Here is a 24,549-nt window from a genome sequence, read left to right on the forward strand (position 1 = left end):
CCACACCCATGATAGATTAAGAGTTGTACTTCTTTGACTCATCTTTACAAATAAATCTAAAAAGAATGATAGTGTACTTACATATTTCAGATCCTCATCTGTCTATGAAAAGAAAGCACTGAAGTCATGTGTCAGAATAACTCGGGTGGTCTCTTCAATTCCCTTTTTGTGATCACCATCCACAAAAATCAGTGCGCCACTGCAATGGTCCAGCCATCCTCACTACAGAAAAGGAGCCAGGTATTGAGTGTCAGACAAGACTGGCATGGATTTGTAAAGGTTGTTTGTATGGCAGCTGTCAGGATTCTAAGACCCAGATTCCCTCTATCTGCCAGAGTACCTCCGTCAGAAGCCAGGGTATCACATCAGACAGTAACTGGTACCTTTCTCTAATGTCTGTACTGATATGGATAAATGGGTATCTACCTCCATATCTACTGGCTAGCCATGTCCATGCTGCCTCCCCATGCTTTGATTTCCCTAGGAATAATTATAACATGTTCCAGGCTTGTTCCTGCCCAAGATATGCACACCATGCCACTATCCATTGGTGGCTTCACACATTAGATGTGGTCTCAAAGGCTGGATAAGGAGTATATCAAATGTAAGGTGCTCCAAGCTGAATGGAATGAAACTGGACCTAAGTTAGCATGCACACATGTTTAAGCATGAAGAAAGAGGCAGTATGTTTTTCATGTTTAAGCATGAAGAAAGAGGCAGTATGTTTTTCATGGGACAAACTTTCTAACTGCATTTTTTCTTCCTTTTCTGTCTATATTTTATGCTTAATGCTGGTAAGAAAGCATATTTTGTTGTTTTTTTTTTTAAATATCACTAAAATGCTGTAGGTTTTTGCAGATTATATTGCTTTTTTGGAAGAAATTTAGGAGAGACACTCCTATGTCTGACACCTGGATGAGTCCAACTGTTTTAACACACATCATCAAAATTACCATCTCAGTCCCTTACTGCATATTGCTCAGACACCTTCACTCAGTAATGTCCTGGGCACTTTTTTTAGCAGCTCTATATTTAATGGGGACTTGAAGACAACTCTCAGTTTTAGAGGTACTTGAATCTATATTTACCATGAGACACACTGGGTAATGTCACTCTGTTTAGTGACAACATTCACTAATATAATGTGTGGCACAGCGGAGAAAATGAGCCAGTATATGATCTTGCTAAGGGCCAACAGTTTCTGATAGGTCACAATTAGCATGCCCCTCAGTGTTATCAAAAAATAGCTTGAAAAGTTGTGACTGCAGATGCAAGATGCAGCCCAGCTCAGCTGTCCACATAAAACTGTCCAATGCAACTAGAGATGCCCTCGTTTTTCTGACTGTCCTTCAGCTGCTGTCCAGAAAGACATGTGTTTCTTGCAAATCCTGCATCTTCTCTGCCAGTCTCTTAAACAAGCTTGGGCATCTAAAACAGCTTGGGGCACCTCAAATATCTCTAAGTTTATTGTAAAATTAAACTTTGTACTAAATCACAAGTTATACACTGACAACAGGACTCTGTGATCCCCCCATCTCACTACTGCTACTCCCCATACACAAGCCCAGAACATCACCCCTTTCCACAGGTATTTTCAGGGAATGAGTTGTATAACAAAATACCAAAAATTTTGTGTAGCATGCTACTTATGCACATGTATGCATGCTATATCAGAGCTCATATTTTTCATTCTTTAATTAATATTGCCTTTTTGTAAAAATTTAAGCAGTGGGATTCCAGAAAGCCACTATGTTTTGCTTGCTAGGAGCTGGCATAAATTCCAGTAGAGATAATGCTGTAAATGTTGATCATGTTACAAGTTGGCCCACCTACTGTCACTTCAGGAAGCAGAGGTTTAAATATAAAACTACTATTTTTAACTGAGTTAATATTGGAACTGAAGGAGAAGACGTTCAAGCTGGGGTAAATAGTAGCCTGGCTGATGTAAGTAGCAGTATTTACAGCAGTGAAGCAAATATCAGAAACAGTAACTCTTTACTCCACCAAGAGCTCCACAAATGTATTTATAATTTTATTTGGATAAGGAAAAGAAAAAGTCACAACAGAAAGTTGAGATTATTCAAAGGTATCTCAGAAGTCCTGAAAAAATTCAATGAGAAAATAAATGGAAATATATAGCATGTGTCCTAGCCCAGTAGACTGCTTCAAATCCCTGAGCTAAAATATGCACATTATATGTGTTTTGTTTACAATGAGAAGTATATTCCAGACATAATTAAAATAAAGAAAATTGTTATTGGATACCTCTGGATGATAAAAAAGGCCCAAACAAACCTTCACCAAACCTCCGAGGTATTAAATAAAAGCAGGTTTTATACCATAAGCATTAATTTATGTTTTCTTGTTGAAGCTGCAGTTCCTAAAGTACTGTACGATTATTATTAAAAATAAGAGCATGACCATCCAATTTTATTACTAAATTGGAAATAGGAAAAATAAAAATAACAAAATGCTCTAATACTTAAAACTCACAATTTTACATACCTTAGTTTATCTTGATTTATTACATATTCTAATATTGGGGATTCTTTTTGGGTCTACTCAATAGAACTTGGCCTTTGTAATACAATATAAACAAAATAGAAAAGTCTAAGAAGTTTAACCCAAGAGAAACCTTACTTCTCAAAAAATCCAACTAAAGGAGCCAAAGCTGTGTTTTCTTTTTAAATTACTTTCTCTCTCTTTAGCTGAGGTGTTTAAAGACTCCATAATGAAGCACAGCACTGAGTATAGCACAGGCGGACTGAGACTATGGGCTTTAGGGAGATTAATGGCTGCAGAGCAGTTTGCTTTTTGTTACATTAACCTGCCCAGAAAAGCAATTCCCTCCACAGCCCCATACCCAATCCCCATAAGTGGAGACATATGGCAGTTCTGTGATACAGAGAACACACTGTGGTGGTTTTATTGATACTGGGACTGCTTCTTAGCCGGTATAAGTCTTCTCCACTCAGCTATGAATTGATCCCATTGACTCTTGGCAAAAGCAGAACAGTCATAAAGGTTAATGCTGCCTGTGCAGTCAGATTCCTTCTCTGAATTGCCCTGTGAAGGTGCCTCTCTCCACTGACTCCAGGGAAACTGGCAGATTAAATTTAGACTGAGCTAACTCTTGTGCCTCTGCTGCTTTGGTGGGATCAATCTGTAAAGATGTGCTTTTCTCTTGGTCCGTGATTCTTAGATGTAAGTCTTTTGACAGAAAACCATCAGAAGTAGCAAAGAGAGTGGTGCAAGTTGTGCATGGCCATCACTGTCTTCTTATCTGGAGAAATGTCAAATGAGCAGAGCTTCTTTCTCCTTCCCTCTCTCCCTGCCTCCCTCTATTTTCTGCCTGTTCATTATCTATCTGAGGACAGTAATCATTAAAACATTTCAGAACCCATATCCCAACATTTCCATGTTGCACTAACATGAATACTTGGAATTGGAGAGCTGTGGTGCATTTTGGAAGGACCTTACAAAAAGGGTTTTCAGCTCAGATTCTTGGCTAAAGGACAAAAGGCTTGGCAATATGGCACAACATTGCACATACAGAGACACACAGAGATAATTTCGTATTTTCTGCTTCCCTCCTCAGATTTCTCTCTTCCAGCCATCAGCTTCTCTGCTAACCTTGAAACTACAAGGAATTTCATTCTGTGGCTTGTGTTTCCTCCAAAGCAGAATTGCAGGACCTCAGTTCCTCCCTAGAAATTATGTCTCCTGGAGTCATTATTCCCTCTTGGCCTCAAACCACTTCCTGCAATTTCAGAGCCACTGAAAACAGCAGTTTCAAATTATCTATTAACCCATGAAGGCTAAGCCAGCCTGGATTCACCAGAGCTCCTTTGATGCATTTTTCTTTTGTCACACATTTCTTTCTTCCTATCCCTAGATTTTGAAATAGAATTGAAAAGATTCTTCCTCAGATGAGTTTTGGCCCATTTTACAGACCTTATGCTCTGAATATTGTTTTGTTTCCACTTCCAGACTACTGCAGACTACTATTTACCAAATCAATCTTTCTTGAAAAATTCTGATGACCTGTAAAAGCTGAAACATTAACTATCAAAACCCTTGGGTGTAACCAAAAATGATTATGTAAGGCTCAAGGCTCAATGCCAGATGAACAGGTGACAGATCCACTTATCATCAGTAGGAACAGGCACATTAATTGGCTATGATACCAGTACCGTCCTGCAGCATTAACAAAACTCTTCTTGATTCTGAATGTTTCCCCAGAACACACTTTATTAAATAAGATAAATAATACTGAGGCCAAGAGTCACACTGCTTCATCTGACAAAACTCAACTATTTATGAACACTTCCCTGACTCAGGCTTGGTAACCTGTAGGCTGGCAAAGAGAGCTTTTTGGTCTACTGACTAAACATTATTATTCTACGCAGATGTATCTTCTGTATTAGAGAATCAACAACAGAGAAACGAAAACACATTAGTCCTGTAAAGCTTCTGGACTGGGGCAGAGTGCTTGAACACAGGAACACTTTATTCTAGGAAGGCTGCAGAGACTCCATCCTTGGCAACACTCAAAACGTGAGTGGACACATCCGTGGGCTCTTGTGCCTGACACTGCTTTGAGCAGTGTGCGTTGGACTGGATGATCTCCAAGCTCCCGTCAAGCCTCTGTGATATTCTGTAGTTCTGAGTCCATGAGACGAAGCCACAGTAGTGAATTCCTCAGATTCTATTCTGTACTGAGTACATGGCCCTTCCATGTACTCACACAAAAGCCAGAATACTTGTAACTGGCTAATGCTTCCAGCTGTTTAACCATGCAAAGATGAATAAAATCCTAGGAGACCCTCATGCCAATTTTCTTGCATGCAGGTGAGAACGTGAAGTAACCTGTGGCCACCATCCAGAATTCCCCTGCAGTTAAGTGAACTCTTCTGTAAAACGATTTGACCCTATTTGGCACAGCTGCCATGCAAATATTTAGTATGATTCCAGGCACACTGTTTGTGCGTCACCATTGTCAGCATGGATATTACAAAAGTAGTGATACACTCTAATAACTCTGCATGAGGATGAAGAAAGTAAAACACAGGTAATTTTACTGGAATACTGACCGCATGATAAAACTAGTAGAAACAAAGTGTTTCTTTCAAAATTGGCTTTCACCTACTTCTTCAGTTGCGAATAAATGGTTCTGTGACCCATTTCATTGAAGAAGAGCTCAAAAGTAATAATGCAATAGGTCATGGAACTCAAAGAGGATTTTCTGGGTCAAGTCCATCTTGCCAACACAATTTCTACCTTGTGGTCACATGTTGCTACCTTGCCTGCACTTGATATACATAGATTTTAATGCTATCAACAGCCCTCTCCATGTAGCTTGTTAGCTAATTATGTGTTCATCCTACTATAAATGACATTCTCCCCATCCTTCTATTCCCTTTTGATCTTGACAAGAAGGAGAATAATTTTTTTCTTTCTCCCCCAAGGGGCATGGGGAGTTTTCCTCAGAATGATACAGTATTTCCTCACATTTGGAACAGAGCCTTCTGTTTGCACACAGTACTGGGGAATTTTCAGTGCTGACACCAGTCACGCTGGCATGCACACTTTATACCTGCATAGCCAAAGGAACTGGCAGATGGTTGGTGACAAAAGGAGCATCCCATGGAACTGCAGGAGAACCATCTCAACAGATCCAAGATTTCAGAGCCTGAAAGACACCATGCAACAGCCCAACCGTATGAATGCTCAGCATTCAGCCAGAAGCAAGGCAGGTGCTTGAAATGTTTGCCAGGACTCACTCATTCAAATGTGTTCAGTCTCCAAGATGGAAATAAATCTAGCAAATGAGTGTGGAATGCTTTTACAAAGAGATGTAAGAGCAATCACCTGGTGTAGGACAGAATATACCACCTTGTTTCTGTGACTTTTTGGTAGCTGAAGGAATGACTTATAAAAATTGTCCCTCCCAGGCCTCCAGCAAGAAGAATTGTCCCTTCCAGCAGGAAAGCCAGTGAGAGTAAGTAGGAGTAATGAGAATGTAAGATTTTGAATTAAGTAGCGCCTGAAAAAGATGTGCTACCAAGCAAGTCTCATTTCAGCATGGGTCTCCAGGACTAAACATCTGCCATTCCACAGCATTTGGTGGGGACCATTTCATGGGAGAGGGGTGACTGAGGGGGTCCTGTGCTGCATAAACACTTGAGTTGTAAGCCTGATGGCTGATGGGACTGGAGAGGAGGGAGTCAAAGCTATTGAGCTCAATATGTTAGACTTGTCAGATTTGGATCAGTTCTGCTCTCTGCTTGACAGCTTCATATTTCATGTCATCCTACCCTAGGCAAGTGACACACCTGGAGCTCTGTCTCCCATTTAAACTTTTTAAAGAAAAATGTGGGGGTTTTCTGCATCTTTCCTTTTTGAAGTGGGTGGCAGACTAAGGAGGAAGCATTTAGGTACCTGCTTCTCACTATTAATTTATTTCTTAACTCCTCTGAAATTTTTCAAGTACCTCAACTCCTGCTCAAAAATTTCCCATGCTGTAGCTACAATGCACTGACATGATTCACAGTTCTTGTTAAGCAACGGTAAACCAGTCCCAAATGTGTGGAGCTTCTTCATTCTACAAAAGAAATGAACCATAGCAAAGATCATTGCAGCTAATCCGTCTTCAGACTCAGGAAGATTCTTCTGCACCTCTGCATTTCAGAAGATGACCTTTATCAGCTGTAAAGCCTACAAATATTTTCTGACTGTGTAGGGCAAACTACAGATACAGAATTTGTAACAGCCCTTCTCCTATCATACATCAGCCAGTGTAGCACAGATGCAATGTCGCAGAAAGAAAAGCATAAAATAGACAGAACAAACATAAAAACTAGTGTATAACTTGCCAATGGGAAGAGGAGACCAACTAAAACAATTTGTAGTGAAGGTCCAATGGAATACCATGGAGTTAGTCTCCCTAAGGGAACGAAGGGAAGACAGGAACAATACTAACTCTCTAAATCCTAACACTGACTGGGAGAGGTGGTGTTTCTGTGTTCTGCCAACAAGAGTAAGAGTTCTGTGCTGAATAAACAACTGGCTAGCAACTGGCTAACTGCTAGTAGGGAGCAGTGTGCACACTGATGCCCTAGGGAATCAATTACATGATCAGGGGACCCTGAACATGCTTCAGTCTTCTCATAATGAGTGGATTGAGTGTGTTCAGTAAAACTGAGATTTCAGAGCTCAAAGTTCAAAAAGCTACCAGAGGTGACATAATTTTCCTGTTTCCTCCTTCTCTTGTCCCTTCCAAAAACAACTTCACTATATTTTTTTTTCTTGCCACTTGACTGAAATCACCTGGGGGTTAATTATCTTTCTGGGATGAAAACCATATGCTGTTTCATGTTCTTGCATAAGGTTAAGCTGAATATGATGAAACCGATCAATTAAATCTTGTGGGAAGAGAAGGGAAGGGAAGGGAGGGTGAAGACTTGCCAGGAGTTAGTGTTCTCATTTACTGACAATGTAATCCAAGGTAAAAGACAAATATTAAAATTTGCTTGCTCCCAAGGAAAAGAGCAGAGAAAGTGCTGCCTGTGTCACCATAAAATGAAGCTGGGGAACACTAAAATGGGGAATATTCATGTAAACAAGATTGGGGAAATCATTGCTTATGACTGGCCAGATTCAGACTATGGAAAAGTCATACTATTTAAAAAAAAAACTTTTCTGTGTATCTGTTTTTGTTGCATTTTGTTTTGTTTTTTTTTTTTACCTTGCAGCTTGCAGACTGCTTTGAACACTGATGGATATTTTGAACACACAGATACTGTGCTGATGTGCATTCAAAAAATCCAGCCTGTTATGTGGGTCTACACCTGTCATTTCACTTTAGTGCAGGAACAGTCCCTAAAATGTTAGCCTGATTTTCCAATCTATCTGGCATGTGATGCTGGTTCTTATCACTGCAGATTGTTTTTCTTCAAGGTAGAATATGGATTTTTTTGTGCTGGTCTGGCAGGGATAAAAGAGAAGAAGAAAAAACAGACATGGAAGTGCTCCACTTAGAGTCCCATGCTTGTAAAAATTCATGCATACAGAAACTGCATGTGGAAAGAAGATCTACAGCCACATGCAAGTTACTGAAGGCAAACAGTGCAGCATAAGCTTAGACAAGTAAATTCTTCATAACTCCTAAGCCAAAAACTCCATTGCCTGAATAATTTCCTTGTTAAAGAGAAACATTTCTTTGCCAGTGAGAAAGAATAATTACAAGAATCATTCAACCCCCAGCCCTGCAGAGTTTAGGTTGTACATGGGTTAACATTTCAGTGCAGTTACACTCCCTCAGCAGCTAGCATTTGGAAAGTGTGTTACTGAAAAGAAATAAGCACAAACATACACAGATGTCTACTGTTCTGGGTTCAAATAACCCTTGTGGAGAAAGAGTGGTGTATATACACATGGGTGTGCACGTGTGTGGGCATGCATGGGAAAGCAAAAAGAGCTTTATTTTTATTCTGAATCCCACCTAAACAAAGATCCTAATGTTATCCCTTGGAATGAGGTAAGAAATATGATCATTTGGTTCCAAGACCTGTCTGAAAATACAGTTTTTGTAGCCCTGAATGAGTAGCAGCCAAAGTAAAAGAGATCAGATGAACTGCATTTAGAAGTGATGCAGTGAACTGGTACGAGGGGAAAGTGCTTTTAGTGATCGATATGAAAACAGGGGGCTTTCATCTAACCACAGTGAGGATGGCAAAGAGGAATTTGGGCAATATAATATGGAATAAAAGGGTGGATAGCCTCTCATTTCAACCTAAAGACTTAATGACGCTTATTAAAAGGTTGTTACCTGGTTTCATGGAAGAATTATTACCCGCTACCTATTTCCTTAGAGTGAATGACCTGACAGGGAAAACCAAGTTTACTTAAGTCCTTGGTCCTTGTTATGGAAATGTTCTTCTCATTTTCCTGTGACTTTGCCAGAAGACCAACCCATGCAAACCAGCAAGACACAGTGCAATTCCCCAGGCAGCATGTTCATATTACAGCACTTGGGTCATTAGATATTACAATTTGATTCACATAACAACTGTTTAGATTCGGGTCAATGTTACAAATAAATGAGAGCTTTGAAATAGCAAAGTATTCTCATGCTTAAAAAAATGCACAGGGCCAAAGTCATGTCTGGAGGAGACACACTGAAGACAATGAACTTCCAGCAGGTGAGCCAGGCTGTACATTTCTGCTGGGGAAATCTTTCCACCACTGCAGCATTTCATTATTGCTGTCATTTTCTCTATGAATTATTGCCTTCTTGTCAGATTTACCTCCCCTTCCACTTGAAAACAGTCATCTGGGGAATAGGCCAGCAATAAAACAAAACCTCCTGGAGGTTAATGTTGCAATGACAACAACAAAAACAGGAGCTGGTCTACCTCTTCAACTAGGGGACCAAACCACATGGTACTGGTTCAGCTACAAGAGTTCAATCTGTCTGCATCTAAATATAACAGGCAGCACTGCTTTTCTGGCACTGGATGACAACAAAGTGTTTTGAACTCACAGTTACTAGATTTGTGTAAGGTTATTTGGTGTGTGTCAAGACTTAAAGTATAAAGACTTAAAGCAGTGAAATTCAGATGAATTCCTGTACCATTAAAAAAATATTAATTAGGTTTTCAGTTAATGTTAGGAAGTCTCATGGCATTTGACTATGAGTATACAAGTGCCAGCATTTCTACAATTCTACAGTAAAGAGGCATGGGGCAGAGATATGCCCTGGGAGACAGGAAGCCAGAGCATCAAAATGCCCTTCTTCTTACCAGAACCCATCCAACTGCATAAACTGGCCTTTTCTGGTGAAAGAACTATCTTCTCACTTATGTTAAACAAACTGTAGTTTAGCTACAGTTAACTGGGCCAAATCTATGAAAAGCTATTATTTCTCCTGTATTACACTTGAATATGTTTGTCTTATATGTGAAACTTAACTCTGGAGTTAAGTCTATCCAGAACCCAGAGGGAGCCTAGATGTAAATTCATGGAATCATTTAGGTGAAAAAAGACTTCCAAGATCACTGAGAGTAAAATACCTTTCAAACTGCAAAATGGAAGAAATGTTTTTAAGTTAAATATTTTGAGACAATGTAGAATGTGTGAGAACATTTCTTTAGGAATTACCATGGCATGGAATCAAGCCATAATCGAATGAAATCAAAGAACCTTTCCTATGTTGCCTTCCTTGAATAGTCATTTATGAACCAGAAAGTAAATGCACAAAGAATCTTAAATCATAACCAATCACACCAGCAAAACTTTGACACTTCTTCACACTACTACGTAGCTTAGAAGCTAGAATGACTGCAACAGGAGATGAAATCCAACTTTACTGGAACAAATTGTGCTTTAAATTACATTGGTGCAGTGCCACAGAAGTCAATGGGATATAACCTTCACAGCTAATGAAAGAGGTCCACTAAATTTGTCCTAGTCATCTTGGCTGCAGAACCCCTTTGCACACTCTGTGCACAGCCTCTTGTTCCCTCCCTTAGAATAAGTAAAAGATTTTCAGTTAAAATATAAGCTAATGAATTTCAGAAACACCTTTTTACAGTAACTCCTCAGGTAAATAATGACAGTACACTGGAAAGTACAGATCAGATTTACATGAAGACTGCTAGAACTTGAATTTAACTCATTGCAGTCTGTAACTTTCTTGTGAAGGGAAGAGGGACAAACACTGATCTCTTCTCTGTGTGATCAGTGACAGGACCCAACAGAATGGCTTGAAGCTCTGTCAGCAGAGGTGTAGGTTGGATAGAAGACACAAGTTCTGCACCCAGAGGGTGGCTGGGCACTGTCACAGGCTCCCCAGGGAAGTGGTCACAGCACCAGACTCACAGAGTTCAACAAGTGTTTGCATGATGCTGTAAGGAATGTGCACGACTCTTGGGAATGGTGCTGTGCAGGGTCAGGAGCTGGACTCAGTGATCCCTATGGGCCCCTTCCAACTCAGCTTATGCCAGGATCCTGTGAATCAAAGTCCTTTAACCATGGGATCTCTTTGTAAAGGAGCAGATTTACTATATGGTGTAGGAGGCTGGCAAGCATTTCAGGGCATTGCCCAGTGCACCCTAGTTACTGCTTGTGTGACTGCAAGAGGAATTGTGGAGCAGATCCTTGTCCCTTGCCTCCTTCCCTTCCAGAGCAGTTCTGATTCCAGCCCTACATATGGTAGTGGGGTAAAGAAATTCCTGAGATGCTTACACCTAAAATTTATGATGTGACAGACATTCACCTGATGATCCTCTCAAATACACACTTCAAAAATGCCTACAGAAATGAGTTTATTTATTCTTAAAGAAACTGATTCAGCTGACAAGGGAAAGGAAGGAGGCAGTAAAAATAATGAGAAAATAATAACTATCATTATCCATAAGTATTAAAGCAGATTAACAGATTATGAGATAAAAAAGCGAATGAATATTCCACAGTTTAAAGTTCTAACAGCATTAAGATTCTATTTCCTGTCAACTAATTTTAAGTTAATCACCATTAATTTTTCAGAGCTAAATAGCAAAAGAAATAAGATTCCTCTATTATTTGCCATACACTCTAGTTGTGTAGGGAGTCCAATATGAATGGAATGTGGTGAAAAAGCCTCATCACAAGATAACTGAAATTACTGCTAGAAAAGACTTACTAATGCATACCCCTGCCACTGCAATGTCCCCTCTTCTATGGAGCATCTGATGAAGTCTCCTACTCAAAAAGTTTAAAAGTGACTCAGTGGTTTGAAATCTTCTGTTGTTAATTGACTAAATTATTTTTTTTAGTAAAACCTCTTAGCAAGTAGTCTTTAAGTACTCTATGCTATCAATCCCTACACAATCTGAAATACATTATGCATTAGAAAGGCATTTGAGCTCAGTGCAAGTGACAGAGAGATTGTAATTTCTTTTCAATGCAAATAGCTCACTGCCTCCTTCCAATTTTAAACATTGGTGCATTTTTGTTCAGTAAATGCCATCGTCTTGCAAAGTTCAACTTAGGCATGTTGAATATTTTTCTAATTGTGTATTTACAGAATTTTGGTGTCTGAAAGGCTCACACAGGAAAGCACTTTAAGTCAGCAATTTCTATCCTGCTCTTGATGGTTCTTAGGAAACCATGAAGTCCTAGAATGGCTTGGGTTGGAAGGGACCATAAAGATCACCCAATTCCAACCCCTCTCCTGCCACCTTCCACTAAGACCAAGTTTCTCAAAGCCCTGCTCAATCTGGGCTGCACTACGAGTTCTGGTATTTACAAAGCATTTTGCACACTAAAACACTTTCTCTTTGAAGACTGTATCAGCACTGCAATATCAACAATACAAAATAGTACCAGTGAAAAAACCATGTACAACGGCTGGATAAACATTAACTTATTCTGCTGAACAGAAGGGCGTACACATGTAGCCCATCAGTTAAAAGGCTGAAATCAAATCAAAAACCACTGTGCTGAAACACCAGTAGAAGGTAGCAGAAAATCACAAGGTATTAATGTTAATGTTTATTTCCCAGAGAAGTTCAGAAAATAACTTCATGCAAAGTCATAATTATATGTGTAATATGACCAGCAACAAACCAGATACTTGCAGGATACCTCGGGTCATCAGATGCACAAAATGCACAATTCGAAAACACAGGTTACTGTACTTGATTTCATTTAAATTTAAAAGAGGTAACTGCACAAATCTCAGAAACAAATTAGGTTCTGTTCAACTTTTTCTGCTGACATCTCCTTCTATCAGTGTAAATGGTTGACCATATGCATGAGCAATTTCTTAGTCACCCTGTAAGCAGGAATTTCTTCCTACTTTGCAGCTCAAAATTTATTTTGTTTAACATAATCCCATCATGCCAGTCTTTGTCACCTTGGCATAAGAGAAACAATCTTTTCCTTTTATCCTCTGAGAGCATGACTTTCTGTTTCCTACCAAGTCAGGTTGTTCAGCCCCTTAATGATTTTTGCTGCTGTTCTTGGAATTCCCTTCAATTTGTCAACATCCACTATATACAAGGTGCAATCTCATCACTGCTGCACAGCAAAAAAATCACCTCCCTATGGACAAAGGAACGACGACACTGCACATACAGACCAAAGTCACAACATCCCTTTTTGTAATCCTCTAGCATTGCAGCATGCAGATGTATCATTTGCTGTCCACTAAAACCCCAAGGCCTCCTTTGACATTTCCACTTTCCAGGTATCTTTGTCTGACTTAATAACTGTGCTTTAGATTATTTCCCTCTCAGATTTATTAGCCTACATTTTTCTAGGTCACTCTCTTAGTTAAAGCACACATTTATGCCATGTCCCATTCTCCTTGCACTGTTTTTCAATAATTAAAACATAGTTTGTTATTTCAAGGTAGAAGTTGTAAGATCCTTATCAAGATTTGGACAGGATTTGATCAGTCCTTTTATCCTTTTATGTCTTGCATTAATTCAATTGGGTGCTACACCCATGTCCACTGCCGGATTACTCATTTTTTTTTGTCAGTGTGACTGCATGTACAGTGCCAAAATGCGGGCCTGGAGCTCTTTCTTACCTTTACATGTTAACCAGAAAGAAAAATGCAATCATCTTACTAATTGTAGACAATCCACTCCTGAACAAGTCTAAAACCTTCCACAGTCAAAGGAATTAAAAAATGGACACGTTCAGGTTACAACTAGTCTCATCCCTAAATATGAATCAAAACAACATTTAATAAGCTGCACCCTAGAAATGTTTGTTTCATTTCAATGGACATGGGGCATGTCCAGTAGACCCGGCTGTAGATACGTAAACAGCAACAAAAACAGCAGATCATTGTGGACATCTTTCACATCATTATTTACTCTTTCATTTTTTTTTCCTATCTACTAAAATATAAAAGCATTAAAACTTTTTATATTTAGTTTTTTCTCACGTAATAAATTTTTTCATCTGTGAAACTTAGGAGCATTTTTGATGATCCATGTTTAACAGTGAGTTTTACCCAGCAGACTTCTAGGCAGTTAAAATAGTACTTGAGTACTATATTCTTTATCTAGTTTTTGAATAATTGTTCTAATTTTTTTTTTTTCATTTCAAGTCTTGAGACAGATGCCTACTGGTATCTTTCATCCTCTATAATTTAATTTCAAGTATTCCACTTGCTGCTATTCATTATCAAATTGTATCTCAGTGCTGTTACAAACATGATATTCATTATTTCAGTATATAGTGGTAATATAAAAAAATAAATGAAGCAGCACAAAAAACAAACCACCCCTCTCATATATTTACTATCTTAAAAACTTATGAAGGAGATATTTCTCTCAATGGTATACAGAAGAGTCTTCAAGTGTTTCTTGCATCATTTCACTAAGAAAAGTTAAGATAGTTTACCACAACTATAACTGCAGCAGCCAACTGTTGCACAGATTTTTAACTTAATAAATCTATTACAAATTAAGAGTTGAAGGTGAAATTCTGATCATAACCTGGCTTCTCTAGCTCTGCCATAACATAGTCCCTGAATCCCATTAAACCTAGCAAATATGAAGATACTCACCTCCCATATGATACTGTACATTAAGTTTATTTCAACACGGGAAATCTCTTTAAGTTTTATTGTAGGAATACCTATGATTTTTACTGTTTGTTTAACAACATGGAACATTCCATAAAGATCTGAAACCTTAATTACACTCCTCTACCTAATCCTCCAAGGAATTAATCGGAATAGCATATTAGGCACTTTTTTTTCCTGTTCCTATAAGGGGTCTTCTGTTATCCATTGCCATTTCCCACACTTTTTAAAATTAATCAAATTCAATGTACTAAGCAGCTTTATAAGCCAGTGGGCTCCAGCTTTCTCACTAGTCTCAAAAATTTACGTTTACAATGTAAGCGGTGTATCTTTTTAACACCTGAAATGTTTTTGTAGAAAACAAAGCCAGTTCTTTGCTGCAGTGATAGCAACAAATACCTTATTAATATGTGGTGCTAAAATGAACAATGACTATGCAGTAACAATGCCCTATTCAGCAGGTTTATTTCCATCTCCTTCACCATGTTCCTATTGATTTCAGTGGTAATCTTTATTGTAAAGCTGTTCTTACAGTTCCAACATGAATGCAAGCAAAACTCCATTCCTGTATGTACCTCTTCAAAGTAACTCTTTATTACACTTCAAGTTTATGCATCAGTCTGCAGTACGAGGGTTGAGTATCTATCAATGAGTTCATCATTTTAAAAGGATGATAATCGGGGGGAAAATATTATTTTAAAGCATATCCCATTCAGAAATGTTGGGAAAATCCTGTTTGATTGTGAGACACCTTGTATTAAAAAAAAAATCCTGATATAGACCACTGTATGAGACTACGGTAGAATGAGTTTCAAAATGAAGGGTACAGAACTAAGTGAAAGCAGCAAAAGCAGCAATGTCTGTTCTGTGTATTTAACTGTAACTACAAACCAATTTTAATGACAGACCATGGCATCCAGATACAGGTCAGCTCATCGCCTTGAATTAATTAACAGTATAAAAACTGATAGTATTTTAGGAATGGTGATTTTATTACTGAGTTTAAAATATTCCATGTGAGAGGAAATTCCAGAATATTAGCATTAATGGTGTATTTTGGATGATGTGAGCAGTAGCAGAAGAGAATCATAGAGTCATTAAGGTTTGAAAAGACCTTTAACCCCATCAAGCCCAATCATCACCTTAGTACCACTGCCATGTCCACCTTAGAGCCATGTCCCATACATGGACAGACATATCCGTGTCTTTTTTGAACACTTCCAGGCAGGAGGATGTCTCCATAGAATGTGGACAGTCTGTTAAACATTTTTCCTAATACTCAATCTAAACTTCCCCCAGCCTGAGGCCATCTCCTCTTGGCCTGTCACTTGTTGCCAGGACAAGAGAATGACACCCCACTGGCTACAAGCTCCTTTCAGACAGTTGTAGAGAGCAGTAAGGACCCCCTGAGCCTCCTTTTCTCCAGGCCAACCACCTCTAGCTTGCTCAGCTGCTCCTCATCAGACTTGTGCTCCAGACCCTTCCTCAGCTCCACTGCCCTTCTCTGGACACGCTCCAGCAGCTCAGTGTCCTTCTTGTGGTGAGGGGCCCAAAACAGAATGATTCGATCTGTGGCCTCACCAGTGCCAAGTACAGGGGGACAATCAATGTCCTGGTCCTGCTGGCCGCACTATTACTGATATAGGCTGTGATGCCATTGAGGTTCTTGGCCACCTGGACACTCTGCTGGTTCAGGGTCCGACCAGTCAGACAGCCATATGAGATTTTTGTTAAAGGGACAAGTTTTCCAAACTTTGGCTTTTTCACAAGCATTCATCGTTACTGGAGAGCAAAATAAAGTCTGTCATGTCCCCCAGGACTATGATCCATGAAACACATACACACCAGGGAGTGTGTTTGTAACCTGCTCTCGTATGACTGAAACTCCAAACATCACAAGTGTGATGTGTGAAATATTATGAACAGGCTTCCTAGAGAAGTGGTGGAATTACCATCCCAAAGGTGTTCAAAAAACGGAGTAGATATGGCCTTTAGCCTTACAGTTTAATGGAGACTGGTATTTTGTCAAAAGCTGGATTTGGCCATGTTGGAGATCTTTTCCAACCTTAATCATTCTATGATTCTACCTCATCCCACAGAAAAAAGCAATCTGGATTACATTTTTGATACTAAGAAGCTAGGAGTTTTCAAGTGATTGTTTCAGAATAAAACATATAAGATGGTTTTGTTTCAGTGCTTTTAAAATCAGAATAATTAAATTAACTAGTGCACTTAATGTACTTTCCCATTTCTGGAGGTGTTCAAGGCCAGGCTGCACAGGGCCATTTTAATGAAAGGTGTCCCTGACCATGGCAGGGGAGTTGGAACAAGATAATCTTTCAGGTCCCTTTTAACACAAACCATTCTACAGTTCTGTGATTCTACTTGCATTGTATCATTGGACAGCAAGACACACTTACTATTTGTAGATTCTGTTTAGAAAATGCATGTATCTGTAGACAATATTCTTACTTAAGTACAAAATCTAAATGTAGTTGATCTTGCATAGTCAAGATTAGCAAAAATTCTAAAAGACTAAAGACTAGAAGCCTGCAGTAATCTTCACAAGTTGTTCTAGGAAGCTTTGAAGCCATCCTTAACTTGGATTAATTTGGATCTTAACTAGCACTGCCATCCCGTACACTACAAGACAAAAATTATTCCTCCAAACAATGGTTTCTCCACTTTTAGATGATGAGTAGACAAAAAATAACTCATTATCCCTAAATGAAGTGGAAAAGCACAGGTAGTTCTGGAGGGAGCACAGCATTAGATGAGAACATAAAAGTACGGGACAATAAATAAAGAATACTACAACCAGTTCAAAGTGGACATGAAAACACAAAACCAGTTTTTGGTTCTGTTTGTATTCTTCCACCTTGCAGGCTAAAAGTAGTATTGGATCAAATCTGCATTTTCTTTTCCAAAGCTATTTCAAAAAAATGAGCAATTTTTCAATATTTATTGCAAATTTTCTATTACTTTTTTTTCCAGGCAAACTGGAAAAAAAAATCCAGCAACACAGATTTTTGCAGTTGAAAAAAAAACGTGATGCCAAACAATAAAGCCAATAATATCAATAATTATTTTAGGAGACCTGATGAAGCAGGCTTGCATGTGGGTGTCTGTTGCCATTTCAAAACCACAAAAAGTAGGCTGCCAATAGCGTTAACTGAGAGGAAACAAATACACTTGCAACTTCTCGGCACTGAATAGTAACTGGTATTTATTGCATTTAAGCTCATTTTATCTGACTTTTCATTTAATTGCACTTTGCTTCTAACAGAGTGCATTATATTAAATATTTACTATCTTGGTTAGGATGTCAAGACACACTTTACTGTCTTTTTAGATTACTGAACAGTAGTTCATGTAGGAATTATTTAGGGTTGCTGAAGGCAGAGAATTAAATGTGATGGGGTGAAATTAGAAAAGGAAAAAGTATAAGCAGTTAAAGTAGTCATATCCAGAAAGCTGTAAACCATTTCTCAGGGAAGAACAGATCTTTCCTTTCTTCAGACTTTTTCAAGTAGACTAAAGGACTGACAACAGCTGTTCAATAATAAATGGTGCTGCACAGAAAGAATAAATCATGGTCTTTGTTGATAGCACAACAGTCTCTTGCCGTAAGCAGAGGCCTGGGAGTCAGAAGCTGCTTTCCCAGCTCCGCCACTGACTTCCTTTGTAATCTTTTTTGGATCACCTCAGCAATTTCACTCTCTCTTGGTCTCTTGCAGAGTCTTAAATCTCTCCAAGTGAGGTCTAACTCCAACTGGGGCTTGTCATCCCTGCAATGCAATGTTATTGTCACTTGCTGCAATGCAAATAATAAAGAAATGCTGTGTTTTCTAGTAATGCTCACACTCTTCATTTTACACCACATTGCATTAGCTTTTTTCTCCCCATTCACTTGCAGCAGGATCTAAAAGAACCCAATCACTTACTTGGAAGCTTGCAAACTTATACCCCTGGAAAACTTCATGCTAAAAAGACTTTATAATCTACAAGTGAAATGATCACAGCTCTTAGAAACTCATCCCTAATCTCTTTTACTCTAGTCCTTCGTCAGCTGCCAACATCCAACATCTGAAGAGGTCCTACACTTAACACCTCTTTTTCATGACAGGAACAAGACATAACTTTCTCAGAGATAGATGTTCTTGTGCTGTTAGTCACCAGGCTGCTTCTATACTTGAGCAATGAGAACCACCTCCAGAAAATGTTTCTCTTTCTCTCTATTAATAAAACCAAGATGTCTACATGATTCCTCTAGGAATGACTATGCTGGCTTGGACCAGTGACTCATCAACTCAAGTGACCAACATGGACTTTTGAGGAAACTGTCCAAAAACAGATAAGGATATTGAGAGCTATGTCTGCTGAATATTTTCCCAGACCCCAGGTCTTCAGTCAGAGACAGAGATGTTGTGATTAATTGCTTTCAAAAGACATTTCTCCATGAAGTTGTTTGAAACACGCACAACCAGCTAGATAAGTAATCTGCTGATGTTTATGGTTACTAAAGAAGCAGCTCAGTCTGTAAACTCTGCATTTTATTGCTGTTTTGCAGCAATTTTTATTTTTATTTCTGGCGGCATTGTACTGTCCCCTCTTTTATTCTGTAGGAGAAGGAAGCCATGGTGCTACAGAAACTGTCAGCTTGAACACTATTCAGGAGGCTGGGGTATTTGCTTGCGGGAGACTGAATCAAGTGGTGAGATTACCTACAGGGAAAGCAGAATAACTGAGAATCATATGCCAGACACATTGTGGATGTCCCATCCCAAAAAGTGTTCAAGGCCAGGCTGGATGGGACTTTGGACTTATTGTTTGGCATCACGTTTTTTTTTTTTCAACTGCAAAAATCTGTGTTGCTGGATTTTTTTTTTTTTCATTTTTGGTTTGCCTGGTCTAGTGGAAGGTGTCCTTGCCCATAGCAGGGGATTGGAACTAGATGATCTTTAAGAGCTCTTCCAATTCAAAATATTCTATAATTCTATGAAAATTTAAGGCTGGAGGAGGAATTGAGAGACAAGGGGAATGAAAACGGTTCCTTTCTGCCAGGAAATAACCACACTTTCCAGGTGTGACCTGGAGCCAAGGCTTCTGTTCCAAGTGCCCCTCTGAACTTGGCCCCCCACACCTTCCAGGAGGTTGGTCGCATTAAACTGCTCCTTGTATTTTATTGAGAATTGATAGATTGTTCTGCTGATCTATGAACTCACAGTCCATGCAGTAGCTGTCTTTTAAATCATGGGCTGGAGTCTTTCCCAATTCTCCACTTCTAAAATCTACCCAGTTGTCATATAACTACTATTTTCCCTCACACTTCCTTACAATAGGACTGCTTTATGCTTGTTTATTTTGCTGCTGTGGGTTTCTTTTGATCACAATGGATCACTGTCAGGGCATGAGTAATATCTACAAAACAGCAACTACAAACCCATCTATCATCACAAAACTTCTTGAAAAACAGTAGTACACCTCTTCTGTCCTTCAGTGTACTTTTGGACCAATCCTCATTGTATTTCCCCCAAATCCAGCATCAGTTTCCTTCTGATGACAGGAAAAAAAGCCATAGGAATGCCTTCCTGGATAATGAGAGAAGGACTGGAGTTTAAGTCAGAAGAGCACTCAAAATTTCATGATGGAGATCACAACTGTCATCTTCTTATGCGCATCTCCTATTGTTATTCAGAGAAAAGAGATAGAATAGGATTTTCTTTAAGGAACTTCTGGTTTTTTCCTATATTATATCACACTGAGTTCAATATAAAACAACAGAAAACATGTTTTTGTACATAAAACAGAAGATGAGCTCTCCATTGTACTCTGTTTAGTAAGATGCTTCTCAGCTAGCTTTCTCATTTGTAAATAGAATCATAGAACCATTACAGTTGGGAAAGACCTCCAATGTGTCCAGCTTTCAACAAATACTCTATGCCAAATAAACCATATCATGAAGGTTGAAGCTGATCTTGTGGTCTTCCTGATTTAGAATCCCTTTGGCTAAATTCATGCTTGATGGGATGGACTCTGAGTAAGGTATGGAGAAGATCTTGGTGTTTAAGACCAATATCTGTTACCAAATACTCCTGGGGGAAGCTGGTGACAGAATTGAGAGGACAAGCCATACTCTGGAAACTAAAAGTAATAGATGGGAGTAGGGAGGAAGAAAAAAGTCAGATGCCAAGGGCAAAAAAAAAAAAAAAAGCAAAAAAAAGCAATAGTTTTAAACTGCCAAATGCCCAATCAGCTCTAGTCCTCAGCTCTGTCAGATAGTTTAAATCCACTTCCAGTGTCAAAGCTGAAGTGGAATCTGTTCAGTGGTCAGAATTACTTTTCATTAAGGGAAGTGGCTACTGAGAGTACAAGTTGCAAACAGGCTTTGGAAGAGAAAATGAGTAGGGAGAGGATCAAAGAAATCTCACAGTGAGGGAGGACTAGGAAAAAGCAGGCTTGATCTTCCTCTCACTTAAAGCAGTTCTACATGTTAAAACAGCTGATTTCAGAACAACCTGCCCCATATTTTCAGCAGTGTAAGAACATGAGACCAACTGTGTCCCCAGGGAATGCATTTTTTAATATATATCATCCCTGTATTCTTTTGTCTATCTTTTTTGTAGCCATTTTCATTTATTTCCATTTTCAGGAAAAAAAGTATGAGTAAATAAATTACTTTATTAGAAAAAGGAATAAAACAAACATTTCCTCAGAGTTCACATTCATATATCTATTACGATGGTATGATAACTAAGTTCTGAATTTGGATTAATATTATATACAGGTGATGGCATATGGCAACAAGGGTGTTTATTAGCATATGTTCCCCCAAACCTTTAATTCTTGTCTCAATGTGGTGACAACATTTGTTATTTTGTCTTATCTAACAAGAAGTCTCAATGTATTTGCAATAGAGTAGTCCAGGGAGTATCAAAAATTTTGAGTTATATATGATATGGTCAGACAGTTTTAAGGCAAACATTTTGAATGATGCTTGCTGATCAAGCAGCCAAGTACTCTACAACCATAAAGCAGGCTGTGTTTACATGTGTAAGCATGAAAATTACTATCAGGCACAAATATATATCAACACTGTGTTGCCCGGCCCCTGACAGTTGAGGCTATGGCCAATATATTACACACAGATGTACATTTTGTAATGCTTTCATTTAAAAGGTTTAAGCTGTTTCCAAGGGGACTGCTCCAGCTCCCAGACAAACGGCCTCTTGACAGCTCTCCTAGTGCTCAAAGCTCTCATGCAATTTTGTTCAATACACAAAGTGCCAGACTGAAGGAAATTGCTGTTCCTCATCTGATGCTAAGTGATTGCCTTTCTATCTTCATTAAATGTGTGCTACTCCATGCCTCAAAGACATTTTACCTTGTCCTGGAATGTGAACTTTAGCAGCTTTTTGAAATACCCAGAAGGGCTTTTAGAAATAAGAAGGAAAATCCTAAAGTCCTGCCTGCCCATGCCCTTACCCCTGTTAAATCGATTAGAGATTGGACAGATCAGATGTTGTCTCACTAGATGTGCTGAGTTAGTCTGAAAAGTTGGTTTCAGAATTCAAATGAGATTCTATTCCCCAAGACCCCAATCTCATCTGCAAAGGTGAACTGGGAAAGGAGGAAAAGAAAAAAGAGTAGAAAAGAAAGATTTTGTCTGTGAGGGGAGCATATATATATGATGGATTACAAAATTAAGGCAGTACCAAGGCAACATTAGCAGTGCTTGTGACTGTAGATTTCCCTGGCTCACTACAGCGCCAGATGCCCTCCCCCTTTTTTAATTCCAATGAGGATCCTGACACATAGATTCATTAAAAATGGGGTTCAGCCTTTAGAGAAATGAACATCCACTTCTTTCTCTCTCTCATTTTGGTAATAATGAAGAGCTGCTGCACCTCTCAAAGCTTGAAAACACAATTGTACTGTTGAAAGCCGCTATAATGAGATCTCTGTTTGAGAGTCAGGTCTGATCAAATAATAGACCTTCCCTGTTTGTGTTTAAAGATGGGTAAACAATGTCAAAGTGAAACCTAACCAGAAGAAATTGCATGAGCTTCTTACATTTGTGCAGATGTTTTGTTCCACTGCAATTTAGAGCTTTACTGGTCTGTGACTGGTCTAAGGTCTGATACAAAGCCACTATTTATTTATGAAGAAAAGTGACTATTTACCCTGCTGACAACTCAGACACTAGACAAAAACTGAAAATGACAAAAGCATTATGCCCTGTAGACAATATAATCACCCTTGAAAGTCTGGGTGGATGATGGCATTATGGGCCCTCATCCACTCCTTCCCATACTCCCTGAACAGCCAATGCCTGTGTGTAAAAGGGATAAAATAGTGAAGGCATCATTACTGGGAAAATATACTTTGGGCAGCATGAGAAATAGTCCCATTACAGTCAAGCATGAGAGGACAAATTTGCATTGAGAAATCCCAGGAAGAGAATGGTGCCAGCATTCTATTGGAAATGACCAAGCATCTGCCAGGTGAGGAATCCCGTAATACTTTATGATGCACTGGAGGAGATTCACTCACAGTGGAAGAGTATGGTTGAGTGGTGGACTTAGCAGTCCTGGATTACCAGTTGGAGTCATGATCTCTGCAATGTTTTCCAACCTAAGTGATTCTATGACTCTATACATGTAGTTATGCAAACATTGTGCTCCACCCCCTGAAAATGTTCCAGCCCACACAGTCTACATCATCTGAACAGGAAAATCATAATAAACTCGAAAGCTGTGGAGCTCTTCCATCTCAGGGATGAGGGTAATGGCCTCCAGAGGCTTTCTGCGCATTTGAAAACCTTTCCAGGTGCTTCTATATGATTTACCAAATGAGTAACTCTTCATCCAGCTAAAGCTTAGCACTGGAAGATTTTGGGGGACAGATTCCTCTCACTCTGACTTTGAACATTTAACTGACTTGCTAAATTAAAAGCATTATCCTTTTGTGGAATGGAAATAATTTATTGATAGATAAAAGTGCTTCGGTTCACTGGCTAAAAAGGCAGTCTAGAACAAATGAATTTGTAACATAATTGACACTGATACAATTCAAAAATTAAACAGAAGGAAATCCGATCATTCGTCTCACAAGACAGGATTCCCTCTAGGACATCAGCCACTGTGTTTCTAAAACCATCTTGTGTGTTTAGTACCCCCACCTGATCTGCGTCATGCCATAATCATGAAATCAGAAAAGCAAACAGAAAAAAATCCTACTTTTTAAAAAGTGAAAGTATTCAGGAGTAAAAGTGAACTGAATGTTCAGATTAATAATTTCCCAGTTCCAAAAAAGCTGTATGATCTAAAGGAACAGATAACTATGCTGATGACATTTTGTCAACAGCATTCCAGGAATCCTTTTTGAAGGAACAACTTTTGTCTTTACTTTTCTATCAAGAAATGATAATTCAAATAAATAGCTGACAGGTTTTTATTTAAATTTCAGATCTCTATTAGGATATATATGGAAAAAATTATATTTAGAAATTTGAGAGCTTTGTCTGCTAGATGATGCAGAGAGACTGGCTACAGGAGAACATACATGAGAAAGACTGATGTTTTCCCAATGCAAGTTGCACAGGAATGGGGATAAACAACCGATCTACATGGAAACACAATTCCAGTAGCAGTTGTTAGCAGTTATGAATGTACAATCCTATCTTTATATTCCACATGTGTATATAAATTGCCAGCCTTGCTCTGCACTTACCCATATGTCATACCTGTGAAATATTTTATTATATAAACAAAACCATGTTTCACTTTATGGGCCAGTATTTCCATGCAGATCTGACACCAAAAAGGGTGCTGTTATTATGTCATCTATCAAGGAGCTCAACCAGTGCCTTTCAGCATGCAGAACTGGGAGACAGACGCTTCCACACTAATCTTGAGACAAAGAGCAAAGTAAACAGTCTTTCCTCCCCATTTCTCTGCTGTTAA

The 24,549-nt window shown here is 38.9% G+C and overlaps 1 protein-coding gene across 20 annotated transcripts in view; it reads right to left on the bottom strand.

The window, feature by feature from the left end:
* The window catches only part of TENM4 (teneurin transmembrane protein 4), a 1,564,491-nt gene that overhangs the window by 504,367 nt on the left and 1,035,575 nt on the right, over positions 1–24,549 (bottom strand). For 18 of the 20 annotated variants that reach the window (XM_074535017.1, XM_074535018.1, XM_074535021.1 and 15 more), the window contains one exon: positions 82–222. The exons of the other annotated variants lie outside the window; for them this stretch is intronic. The gene's annotated coding sequence lies outside the window, so the exon portion shown is untranslated. The remainder of the gene's footprint in view (positions 1–81; positions 223–24,549) is intronic. 20 annotated transcript variants of the gene reach the window in all.

This window comes from Zonotrichia albicollis, chromosome 2 (genome assembly GCF_047830755.1).
Source record: "Zonotrichia albicollis isolate bZonAlb1 chromosome 2, bZonAlb1.hap1, whole genome shotgun sequence".
Classification (NCBI taxonomy): Eukaryota; Metazoa; Chordata; class Aves; order Passeriformes; family Passerellidae; genus Zonotrichia; species Zonotrichia albicollis.